Source organism: Schistocerca cancellata, chromosome 8 (genome assembly GCF_023864275.1).
Source record: "Schistocerca cancellata isolate TAMUIC-IGC-003103 chromosome 8, iqSchCanc2.1, whole genome shotgun sequence".
NCBI lineage: Eukaryota > Metazoa > Arthropoda > Insecta > Orthoptera > Acrididae > Schistocerca > Schistocerca cancellata.
The window spans coordinates 415032404-415045536 of NC_064633.1; the positions used below are offsets into that span (position 1 = coordinate 415032404).

Sequence of the window (13133 nt, forward strand, 5' to 3'; positions counted from 1 at the left end):
ACCTCACTATGTCACCAGCATTTGTAGCAGTCCATTGGTGGAACTGTTATCGGCCACCATGCCAGACACCTCTTGTTGTAGCGGGAAGGCACCCGTGGGGAGAGCCCCTGATTGAAGTGGGTCGTATTCGGGTGGATGCTTTGCACATGAAGGGTATCAAGCTCCAAAAATCTGGCCATTCTCCTATGGCTGTCTCTTTGAGTAATAACAGATCATTGAATGCTGCTTTCTTTTAACCCTGTGGCGTTCTCTTCCCTGGTTACACCCTTGGAGGAGGGCCGGGCTCTTCGGCTTGGGGTTAAACACTTACCACTACCTGGTCTGTACTAGGACAGACAGGGACACATTCACTACCACAAAACCGTTATTTTTTGTGTAAAATAGCAAAGACAAGTTTGGGGAAGTGGAGTCTCACAGCAAGGTGCAGTGGGTTCCCTGTTGATCAAAATGTCTTCTGCCACCCAATCTGCAGCTCATCATGCTTATGATCATCTTGGTGATGTCTTCATGTCCATTACACCTCACCAGTGTTTGGATATGGTCCATGGAGTCATTTATCATAAGGATCTCAGCCTTCAAACTGATGAGGGGGAACCCTTTGCCAATCTGGAATAATGGGGTGTTCATTTTGTGCGGCATGTGCAGAAAGGTCGTAAGTACAACCACACCAACACCAGTGCTTGTATTCTCGCTTTCGAAGGAGATACCCTCCTAGAGAAGGCCAAGGTTATGTGTTGTCAGTATGATGTGAAGCCGTTTGTTCCACCACCCATGAGATGCTTTAGGTGCTTGCGTTTCTAGCATGTCTTCGCGGTGTATGGGGGACGCTCTTTGTGGTGACTGTGGACAACCATTCCATGAGGAGAGTGCCAGTGCTCCACCACCCATGTGTAAATTGTCACAACCCTCACGCTCCAACGCTCATCAGTTTGCCCGGCTTATAAGAAGATGCAAGAGTAGAAGACACTGGATCATTTATCTTACACTGAGGCTTGTCAGAAATTTGAGCAACTTCATCCGTATCAATGACTTTTACTTTTGCCTCTGTAGCATTGTTTCCCCCTCTTTCCTCTTCCTTACCCAGGTCTCGCCCCCCTCTTCTCTCCCTCTCCCCTGTGGTTCCCTGCCCTCCCCTCTGCATGCCTCTCCCCTTCTCCATCCAAAGAAGTTGCTCCATTCTTTGGCACCTGCCAGTGGTGGGGCTCCCTTCCAGGACCCCTCCCACCTGCGTTTCTCAGATTCTCAGACTGGAGGCCTGCTACAACTCGGCCATGAGACACATAGTCTTTGCACCCAAAGTTTGTCAGATTTCTTTTGGTTCATGATCTTGCAGAAGTCTGCTCTCCCTCTGTGCCCTGCCCTCCTCTACATATGAAAGAGAAGAAAAAGAAACATAAGTCACAGGACAAGGCCCCTGCTAGCCCCCCCCCCCCCCCCCCCTACCGAGTGCCATCTCCGCCCTAGCAATCTGAGTCCGACATCTTATTTATGAGTGTCACTGTGTCATTGGTGATAATGGATGGTGACCTGGCAGTGTAGTTAGCTCCAGCCCATTCGCCTCCCATTTGGATACCTGCTCCACGCTTATTCAGTGGAACTGTAATGGATACCAGTGTCACCTCCCAGAGTTGCAATCCCTTACTGCCTTTTACTCGGCAGCTTTCATTCTCCAGGAATCTCATTTTACTGATGATCACTCACTGACACTTCGTGAGTTCCGTGCTTTCTGTTGGGAACGTGTCGGCCCTTTGAGTGCTTCTGGTGGCATCTGCATATTGGTCCTTAAGGATATTGTTAGTACATGTGTCCCACCTCGTATCCCATTGGAAGCAGTTGGACTCTGCCATTACAGTTTGAAATCTCTATCTCCTTCCTGACAGACCACCTACATCTGTTGCCCCAACTGCCCTCCTTCAGCAGCTTCCCCCTTCCTCCCTTCTTCCTCTTTGGAGATTTTGGTATGCATCATCCTTTGTGGGGCAATGCTTCGTCATCTAGTCGTGGGCTTGTCATTGACCAATTACTTGTGGACCACGATGGGTGCCTTCTTAATGATGGTTTCCCTTCTTATTTTAGTGCTGCATATGGCTCTTTTTCTGCCATTGATCTTTCACTCTCTTCCCCTCTCCTTGTTCCTTCCTTACACTGGTTGCCTTACAGTGACATCTGTGATAGTTACCACATCCCATTGATTCTCTTGTTCCCTTCCCACCTGTGCTAACCAGGTTACCCCACTGGATTTTCCATCATGCTGATTGGTCTCTATATAGATGCCAGGTCATGTTTCCACCCTCTTTGTCAGATTGTATTGATGAAGTTGTTCGTGATCTGTCCAATAAGATAATCTGTGCTGCCAGTATTGCTGTTCCCCACTTGACAGGCCTCTTTCTCTGTCAGCCAGCTCCGTGGTGGAACATGGCCATTGCGACTGCTACCCATTATCGTCATCGTGCCTTGCAACATCTTAAGTGACACCAATCCTCCACCGGTCTTATTACCTTTAAATGTCTGTGTGCCAAATCAAACAGAGCAAACAGGTGTTATGGGAATGCTTTGTTTCCTCTCTAGTTACTCCTGTTCCTTCGTCATGGGTGTGGGCTACACCCCCTACCTTCCAAGGTTCTAAGCAGTAGTCTTCCATTCTAGGCCTTGCCCTTCCAGTTGGCCTTTGTTCAGATCCATCCTTTCTCATGGAACACCTCATGACCCATTTTGCAATGGCATTGGTATCAGCCTCCTATCCAGCTGCCTTCCTCCTCTGGAAACAGTGAGCTGTAGCTTCCCACTTATGTTTTACCTCTTGTCAGATGGAATCGTACAATGAACCTTTCACTGAATGTGAGTTTCTTCTGACACACTCTTCTTCCCACAATTCAGCTCCTGCTCCTGACTCCAGTCATAATGAATTGCTTCAACACCTCAGTCCTCCATAATGCCAATATCTCCTCCAGGTGTTTAACTGTGTGTGGCGCCAAGATATTTTCCCCTCTCGGCGGAGGGGACTGTATTGTGGTTCCTGTCCTTAAGCTTGTCAAGGATCCATTGTCCCTTGATAGTTACCAGTCCATTAGCATGACCAGTGTTCCCTGCTCATTGGCGCAGTTAGGACTTGTTATCTCGGGACCTTTTATCTCCTTATGAGTGCGACTTTTGAGAGGGACGGTATCTGATTGACCATCTGCTTTGATTGGAAACCACAGTTCGGTAGGCATTTTCTTATTGCCATCTTGTTGCAATCTTGTTGCAGTCTTCTTCCATCTTCGTAAGGCCTACGACACACTTGGTACCATCACTTCCTACTTACACGTTCCATGAGTGGGGTCTTCAGGACACCATCCTTATTTTTGTTTGTCACTTCCTGTCCCACCAGTTCTTTGGAACTGTTCTCAGCTGTCTGCAGATCCAGGAGAATGGCTTTTCACAGGGCTCCATATTACATGTCCTTTTCTAATCGCTATTCATAGACTTGTGGTTTCTGCTGGACTGTTGGTCACCCCTGCTCTGTATGTGGATGACTTCTGCATTTGGGCTAGCTCCCACGCAGTGCCCTCTACAGAACGACAGCTCCAAGGTGCCATCCAGTGTGCTTCCATGTGGACACACTCGCACAGTTTTCATTTCTCTCTCCTTCAGTCTAGGGTGGCACATTTCTATTGCTGTACTATTCTCTGTCCTGATCGAGAGCTCTACCTTGATGCACAACACCTGACCGTGATTCCCCAGTTTCATTTCTTGGGTCTTCTTTTTGGCAACAAGCTTACTTGGTTGCCTCATATCCATCATTTGAAGCCCTTCCATGCTGCTCCTCTTGGAATTGGTTCACCAATTTGGTATCTGTTTAGCCACCAATGCCTTTCTCACCAGTCCTGTTGATAGTCTTCTGGTTGAACTTGGGATCCCTCCCCTTTAGATTTGGTGGTCCCAGCTCCTGGTTTCCGATGCCATTACTATTCGCGCCTCCCCTGATTACCCTCCTATTCTATTTTTTTTGCAGCTTTGAGCCATTGCCCACCTGCTTCCTGCCCTCGGGTGGGTTTATCAGTTGGGCTTCACCTCACTTCTCTCCCCTGTGACTTCCATCCTCTCTCCGACCCCCACCCCCTCACCCCCCTCCCTTGATTAGTTCCTCAGCCACAGATTCATATGGGCCTCTTCTGGGTATGAAAGCCTCCATCACTCCAGTGGTGTTCCGTTGTTTGTTCTGAATGCTGTTATGGCGTTTTATTATGGAGCTGTTTTTTACACTGATGGCTCTAAATTCGCTGATCAGATGGGATGTGCCTTCACATCTTCCGTTGGCACGGAACATTAGCTGTTGCCTGCCACACATGGGGTATTTACTGCAGAATTCATGGCTATCTATAGGGCCCTCTGTTTTATTAAATGGTCCTCCCTGACCCGCATTTTGTTATGTACAGACTCAATGAGCAGCCTTCAGGCTATTGCTTGGTGTTTTTCGTGCCATCACTTGATGTGTGCCATCAATGACCTTCTCACTGATCTTGGTGATGCTGCATATTTGGTCGACTTCCTTTGGGTTCCTGGCCATGTGAGTGTCCCGGGTAATGAACGTGATGATCATCATGCGGGGGTGGGGATCCCAGTGGCAGCCACCTACTCCCCGTTCTCCCTCACCCCTCTGTGGCAGATTTGCGGCTTTACATTAAATCCCTTTTTGCTCAATCATGGGCTGACTCTTGGGCAGCTACCCCCATGTCTAATGAAGTTCGCCCCATCACGGAGATTCCCACCGTGTGGTGCTCTTCCCTCTGCCTCTCCCAGCGGGAATCTACCATCCTTTACCATCTTTCTATTGGACGTCGAGCCACCCCCACCCCCACCCCCCTCCCGTGTTGTAGTTGTGGGTCTCAGTTCATGGTGATCCATATTTTGATGGACTGCCCCACCCTTTGGCCCTTCACACTAAGTGTGCCATCCCACCTTTCTTGTTTCGGGTGTTAGCCGACAACCCTCACCAGGTTACATCTGTTCTCAATTTGTTTCTTCTTTTTAAGTGATTTACACTTACAGGTGTAAGTCCTTGAATTTTTTCCTGGAATTTGAGTCTCTGTTAGTATAGGCATTGTTTATGGAGGCCTTGACCTTTCCTCCCCATCGGCCAGGTTCTCGTCTCCTTTTCAATACTTTTTTTCCAGTCTGTTGTGCTGTTTTGTTTCCCCCTTTTATTGTGTCTTCTTCTCCTGGTGTTGTCCCCGTTGTATCATGATAGTGGTATGGTACAGTGTGGGTGTCGTGCCACACTGCGTGTAGCTTTTCTGGGGCATCCCTGCTCTCCCCATTTCCACCCACCCCCTCCTGTTCTTTTCTCTTCTTGCTGCCCTGATGTCCCTCTTCCCCCTTTGTTTGCACGTTATCCCTTCCCCATGACTGGACTGTGCTGTTTGTGCTGTTTTCCCTTGATTTCTTCCATCCTAGATCATGGGATTGCCGACCTTGCTGTTTGGTCCCCTCCCCTCAATCAACCACCCAACCTATATGGGAAAAGTCTCCGGGAAATTAAACCCCTTCCACTGGCTTGGATGACTTCCTCTTGCCCCTCTCGTTGTGAGGAGAAACTTTTAGTTCAGCTGCATATTGGGCACTGTCACTTCAGTCACTGTTATTTGTTAAGTGAGACCCCCCACCACTCTGTGCCTACTGCAAACAACCATTGACAGTACACCTTTTTCTGAACCAATGCCGATTTTATAACCATTTACGTTTTAATGTATGTTTGCCATCTGAATTATCAGATATTCTAGCAGGTACAGCTTGAGCTGTACATTATGTTTTTCTATTTATTCTTCGTGGTAGGATGGCGAAGGAAATTTAATTTTCTATCATTTGAACATCCACCTCAAAGGGGAAGTGATCATTTTTGGCTGTCTCCCTATTCCACTCAGTTAGGCGCTGAGTATTATCGACTTCAGTTTCATCTGGGAATTGACCATTTTAAGTGATGACATCAACTCTCAACCAAACTGTCACCTGTCAGTGCATCCTAGTCGTCGGACTACAGTACAGATCATTGTGTCGCCACAATCTAGATTTCAGTTGATGGGGGAGGGAGGGGGGTTAAATATTTCACTTTAGCCAAAAATCACAGCTTTTGCTGTTTCTGGTAACCTCACCAAGACATTTGATAGTCAGTTATTTCTGCTCATACAAAAACAGGATGCTTACGGCATAAGAGGGATTACCATGACTGATTTATGCCAGAGAGCAACTGGTAGACTCTCTCTCTCTCTCTCTCTCTCTCTCTCTCTCTCTCTCTCTCTCTCATATATAAGGACTTACCTTGGGGAGAAAAAGGACAGGTATACACTCGCGCGCGCACACACACACATATCCATCTGCACATATACAGACACAAGCAGACATATGTAAAGGCAAAGAGTTTGGGTAGAGATGTCAGTCGAGGCGGAAATACAGAGGCAAAGATGTTATTGAATGACAGGTGAGGTATGAGCGGCGGCGGAGGTTGAGGCCTGGTGGGTAACGGGAAGAGAGGATATATTGAAGGGCAAGTTCCCATTTTGTAATAGAGGGAACCATTCCACGTGGGAAAAATATATCTAAAAACAAAGATTTTGAGATTTACCAAACAAAAGTGCTGGCAGGTCGATAGACACACAAACAAACACAAACATAAACACAAAATTCAAGCTTTCGCAACAAACGGTTGCTTCATCAGGAAAGAGGGAAGGAGAGGGAAAGACGAAAGGATGTGGGTTTTAAGGGAGAGGGTAAGGAGTCATTCCAATCCCGGGAGCGGAAAGACTTACCTTAGGGGGAAAAAAGGACAGGTATACACTCGCGCGCACACACACACACACACACACACACACACACACACACACACACACACATATCCATCCACACATATACAGGCACAAGCAGACATTTGTAAAGGCAAAGAGTTTGGGCCGGATGGATATATATATACAGGGTGTTTCAAAAATGACCGGTATATTTGAAACGGCAATAAAAACTAAACGAGCAGCGATAGAAATACACCATTTGTTGCAATATGCTTGGGACAACAGTACATTTTCAGGTGGACAAACTTTCGAAATTACAGTAGTTACAATTTTCAACAATAGATGGCGCTGCAAGTGATGTGAAAGATATAGAAGACAACGCAGTCTGTGGGTGCGCCATTCTGTACGTCGTCTTTCTGCTGTAAGCGTGTGCTGTTCACAACGTGCAAGTGTGCTGTAGACAACATGGTTTATTCCTTAGAACAGAGGATTTTTCCGGTGTTGGAATTCCACCGCCTAGAACACAGTGTTGTTGCAACAAGACGAAGTTTTCAACGGAGGTTTAATGTAACCAAAGGACCGAAAAGCGATACAATAAAGGATCTGCTTGAAAAATTTCAACGGACTGGGAACGTGACGGATGAACGTGCTGGAAAGGTAGGGCGACCGCGTACGGCAACCACAGAGGGCAACGCGCAGCTAGTGCAGCAGGTGATCCAACAGCGGCCTCGGGTTTCCGTTCGCCGTGTTGCAGCTGCGGTCCAAATGACGCCAACGTCCACGTATCGTCTCATGCGCCAGAGTTTACACCTCTATCCATACAAAATTCAAACGCGGCAACCCCTCAGCGCCGCTACCATTGCTGCACGAGAGACATTCGCTAATGATATAGTGCACAGGATTGATGACGGCGATATGCATGTGGGCAGCATTTGGTTTACTGACGAAGCTTATTTTTACCTGGACGGCTTCGCCAATAAACAGAACTGGCGCATATGGGGAACCGAAAAGCCCCATGTTGCAGTCCCATCGTCCCTGCATCCTCAAAAAGTACTGGTCTGGGCCGCCATTACTTCCAAAGGAATCATTGGCCCATTTTTCAGATCCGAAACGATTACTGCAACACGCTATCTGGACATTCTTCGTGAATTTGTGGCGGTACAAACTGCCTTAGACGACACTGTGAACACCTCGTGGTTTATGCAAGATGGTGCCCGGCCACATCGCACGGCCGACGTCTGTAATTTCCTGAATGAATATTTCGATGATCGTGTGATTGCTTTGGGCTATCCGAAACATACAGGAGGCGGCGTGGATTGGCCTCCCTATTCGCCAGACATGAACCCCTGTGACTTCTTTCTGTGGGGACACTTGAAAGACCAGGTGTACTGCCAGAATCCAGAAACAATTGAACAGCTGAAGCAGTACATCTCATCTGCATGTGAAGCCATTCCGCCAGACACGTTGTCAAAGGTTTCGGGTAATTTCATTCAGAGACTACGCCATATTATTGCTACGCATGGTGGATATGTGGAAAATATCGTACTATAGAGTTTCCCAGACCGCAGCGCCATCTGTTGTTGAAAATTGTAACTACTGTAATTTCGAAAGTTTGTCCGACTGAAAATGTACTGTTGTCCCAAGCATATTGCAACAAATGGTGTATTTCTATCGCTGCTCGTTTAGTTTTTATTGCCGTTTCAAATATACCGGTCATTTTTGAAACACCCTGTATATATATATATATATATATATATATATATATATATATATATATATATATATATATATATAGTTATAATAGAAGGAAACATTCCACGAAGGAAAAATATATCTAAAAACAAAGATGATGTGACTTACCAAATGAAAGTGCTGGCAGGTCGACAGACACACAAACGAACACAAACATACACACAAAATTCAAGCTTTCGCAACAAACTGTTGCCTCATCAGGAAAGAGGGAAGGAGAGGGAAAGACGAAAGGATGTGGGTTTTAAGGGAGAGGGTAAGGAGTCATTCCAGTCCCGGGAGCGGAAAGACTTACCTTAGGGGGAAAAAGGACAGGTATACACTCGCGCGCGCGCGCGCGCGCACACACACACACACACACACACACACACACACACACACACACATACACACAAGCAGACATATTTAAAGGCCTTTCCCGTTTGGTAAGTCATGGAATCTTTGTTTTTAATATATTTTTCCCATGTGGAATGTTTCTTTAAGCTTTCGCAACCCAAAGTTGCTTCATCAGGAAAGAGGGAAGGAGAGGGAAAGACGAAAGGATGTGGGTTTTAAGGGAAAGGGTAAGGAGTCATTCCCAGTGGAAAAAGTCATTTGTCGGTGCATTGTCCATCTACCTGTCAGTAAGTTATTATCTATTCCTCCATATTACCGAAATTGACAAATTGTGCATTATGTTACATTGCATGTTGTAAAATTGATGTCTTTGATTTTGCAATATTTTACTCCACTTAAAAGAGCACATTTAAATTTATCAGAAATACTTATTTCATTTTGGTGCCATTTAAGTTAAGATGCAAAAATTTGACTTAAATTTTTTATTGTTTCAGCAGTGCATTTAAATTCTGTTTCCCATTTTGCAAAACATGTTTGAACTATTGTAATTCTACAGATCCTATGTTTTATTGAATATATGAAACAAGGAGTTAATGATTCCAAGACAGACTGCTGCCCTTCATTGTAGTGACTGAAACTAGCAGCAGTGAATTTGTTGTATGAAATTGAAAGAATTGAATCATTGCGGGTTTGAAAATGTTAATTAATCTCTATGCCTTTTAACTGTGTGTTAGGTTTACAGAGGCCTAAAAGCTGAGAGACTTTTCTTCAGAACATGTACTACATAATGCTGGGATGAAGATATACTTTCACCATGAAGCACTAATCTTAACATTACGTCAGGAACAGTGACTTGTCAAAATTGATATTTTTGTATGTTTCTAGTTCTGAAGAAAGTGGCCTATGTGAAAACAAATCTAGTACCTATATCAAGTTTCAGATGGAACTGAAACTTGGTTAAGTTCATATTCGTCCATTAGGTACATTCTGTATAAATTTCAACAGAATTGAAGGTGGATGACCTGGAAGAATCTTTCACTGTGTGCATGTGTATGGAAAGGGGAGTGTAATACTGAGTAATGTTATGGCTGCTCCTTCAGTGGACTCTATATTCACTGTGGCCTTTTCTAATAGAATTGCCCCCATAGCTTGGTACAAGTTGCATAAAGAGAATGCTTCTTGCATATGAGGGTTAAATCGTTGAACACACCAGTAACTTCTACCATCAAAGAAAAATGCAGTTTAATTTGACAACTCCGTAGCCAAAGGCACTTGATAATATTCCACAGTAAGAGCCATGGTGCTCTTGTATTTCTCCCCAGAAAATTGTTGTAATAATTATTACCATTTTGTTGTTGAGCTCTGTGCCTCGTTAATTAGCTATTATCCTTTGATACAATTCACAGTATTTTGTCAGCTTTTCTAACTGCCTAAACTTAACCTGCCCTCACCCAAAAGTTTAATTTGAACACCACAAAGCTGTACTCTGCATGATCCTGTTGTAGTTGATATGCACATGCCTTTTTCTGACCTTTCGAACTAACACCCACCCAGTTTTAGAGGGACCTGTAGTTTAATGTGGGCTCCAAACCATTTGAGCAACTTAAGTGACTTGAGTCATTTCACATGTACATTTCATTGGTAGAGATGAAATACATCTTTGGACTAACAGGGAAATTTCAGATTTGTTGTGTGACACTGAACCAATCCGTTTCTCACAACTGTCAAGGTGGTATTATAATTTTGGGAGCTTGGAGAAGTGGAGGGAAAGGAGGCTGAAGGCTGAGAGGGAGATCCAGCAAGTGAGTGGGATATGAATGTGGCACCAATGAGCATGCCTTGGTGCAGACGGGGGGAGGAGCTTGTATCATGTAATGGCTGATTCAACTGCAATTCAAACTGTTCAAAAATTGCAGCATAGTGCTCAATATTGATAGTTTCTTGCATGGAAAAGTGCCAGTAATGCCTTTGCTCTATACCTCAGCCCAAACTGTAGCTTTGGGAGAACACATCGGTTTTGCTTCACAGAAATGGTGGTATCGAGAACCCCAAAATAGCCAGTTTTGTTGTTCACGACTGTATTCAGGTGGAAGTGTGCTTTGTCTGTGAACCAGATGCAGCCAGCATCAAGTCCTTCATTATCAATTGCTTTGAGACAATGGTGTACAAATTCAGCCCTTTGTTGCACAGTTCATATAGGTATGGCCTGGTGGCTTTGTAATTTGAATAGAACCATGTAGGCTCTGTCTTAGTATTTTCTTCATGCTGGAATGCTTCAAACCAGTCTGTGCTACACTTCATCAGATGGATTCCTTTGGGTTTTGTTAAATAATTCCAGAAACCGTGGCGACATTCTCAGGAGTAAATAAAGTCGGCCTTGGGCCAAAATTCTCCACTAGGTCAATAGCAAAGCTGCCAGTCCATTGGAATTTGGTGAAGAGCTTGCAGATCCTTTTGGATATTAAATAATGTTTGAAAACTACACCTTGTTGTTGTAGGACAGTGTTTTAACTTGTGGCATTCCAGTACCAGAAAAACACTTTCAGTGGAATACATGATTTCAACCTTTTCCTTCGGTACGCTAACCTTATTTCAAGTTTAAACAGTGGAACTGATTGCTCTGAGATGCACCACACTATGAATGTGGCATCAATGAGCATGCCTTGGTGCAGACGGGGGGAGGAGCTTGTATCATGTAATGGCTGATTCAACTGCAATTCAAACTGTTCAAAAATTGCAGCATAGTTTTAAAGGCAGTGTGTATTCCGACTGCAATTCAAACTGTTCAAAAATTGCAGCATAGTTTTAAAGGCAGTGTGTATTCCGACTTCAGTACCATCTGTTAACAGCTTTCTGTATTAAATTTTTAAAGCCTTCACAATAAATGTACCTCTTGTGGCACCTGTCTGTTGGTCAAGTTGTCGAGATATTTAACTTTGACTGGACATTGTGTATGTAATTCAGAAAAGCTGCTATTTTGTGTAGGATTTAGATGATAAAGGTTGTGAAGTGGGACTGCATTCTCCAGTCAGGTTGTATTCTTTTAATGCATATAAAAATGATGATGTGCACGTCTAAGGTTACTGTTTAAAAAATGTAAGACATTAGTTCTGATAACACCAGTATCTGTAACGTTCTCATAATTTGGTGGATACTGTAACTGTTGTTCTGTGAGATCACAGATGTCGCATTGTGCAATTCACATGTATTTCCAACTTAACATGGAAGCACGGAATTCTTAATTGCATCAGTGGTTCTATTCCATTTTTGCTTTATGGGGTCTTGTTCGCTTTTGACCGCAGTCTTCCAACCAAACTCTAAACTTACTTTTTCCGTTTGAACAAGAATTATGGTACCTCTTTGACTGATTTACTAATTACACGGCAATACCAGCGTATCATACTTAGAAACTTCCCTGTTTAAAACACCATCTTACTGAAAAATGGCGTATTTCAGTATAACTCTTAAAAATCTTGTATACTGAAGTATGTCAACTTTTAAAATATTTTGGATGTGTAAGTATTAAAATAATTTCACTCATGAAAGGGAATAATTGAAATTTACATTATTGAGAACAGGAAAAAATTCCAGCTTCACAGAAAAGTTTAAATAAACAATGTTCTAATATTGTGAGATTCTAAATAGTATCCTGTTGGTAATTTTTAAAGGTGAACTACAATTAATGTACACAGTTTTATTGTGAACTAGTTACAGCCACTGTAATTCTGTCAAACAGTTATTTGCTTGCTAATTCAAGTCATGCTGCTCAGAATGGTAGGTCTACAACTATATAATATTGTGGAAAATTTGGTAAATTTCTATTTTGTCCCTCTCAGTTGCATGACTATACAATTTATTGATGCAGTGGTTACCAGTTTCGGGCTGACTCGCCCATTCTCAAACCACACACTTTGTTAGTAATTGTAAATAGCTGCACAACATGGTGCCAAAAGGTCTGAACTGCTGCATACAAGAAAGTGAAACTGTGAGCAGCAAATACGCTCATTGATATGACAAACTGAAGTTTGGTTGTGTCATTTAGGTGAAAAAGCAGACACACAGGCCATCACATATTAGTGAGCATATTTGTTGCTCACAGTGTGACTTTCTTGTATGAAGCAGTGCATGCCTTTTGGCCTCATGTTGTGTAACTAGTTATGGCTAATAACAAGACATGTGATTTGAGAATGGGCAAGTCAATCCAAAGCCAGTAACCATTGCAGCAATAAATTGTATATTTGTGCAACTGAGATGGATGAAATAAAAATTTATCATGTTTTCCTCATG

General features: G+C 43.8%; 1 protein-coding gene across 2 annotated transcripts in view; it reads left to right on the forward strand.

Moving 5' to 3' along the window:
- The window catches only part of LOC126094602 (SURP and G-patch domain-containing protein 1), a 169494-nt gene that overhangs the window by 14533 nt on the left and 141828 nt on the right, over positions 1-13133 (forward strand). The gene's annotated exons all lie outside the window — the stretch shown is intronic.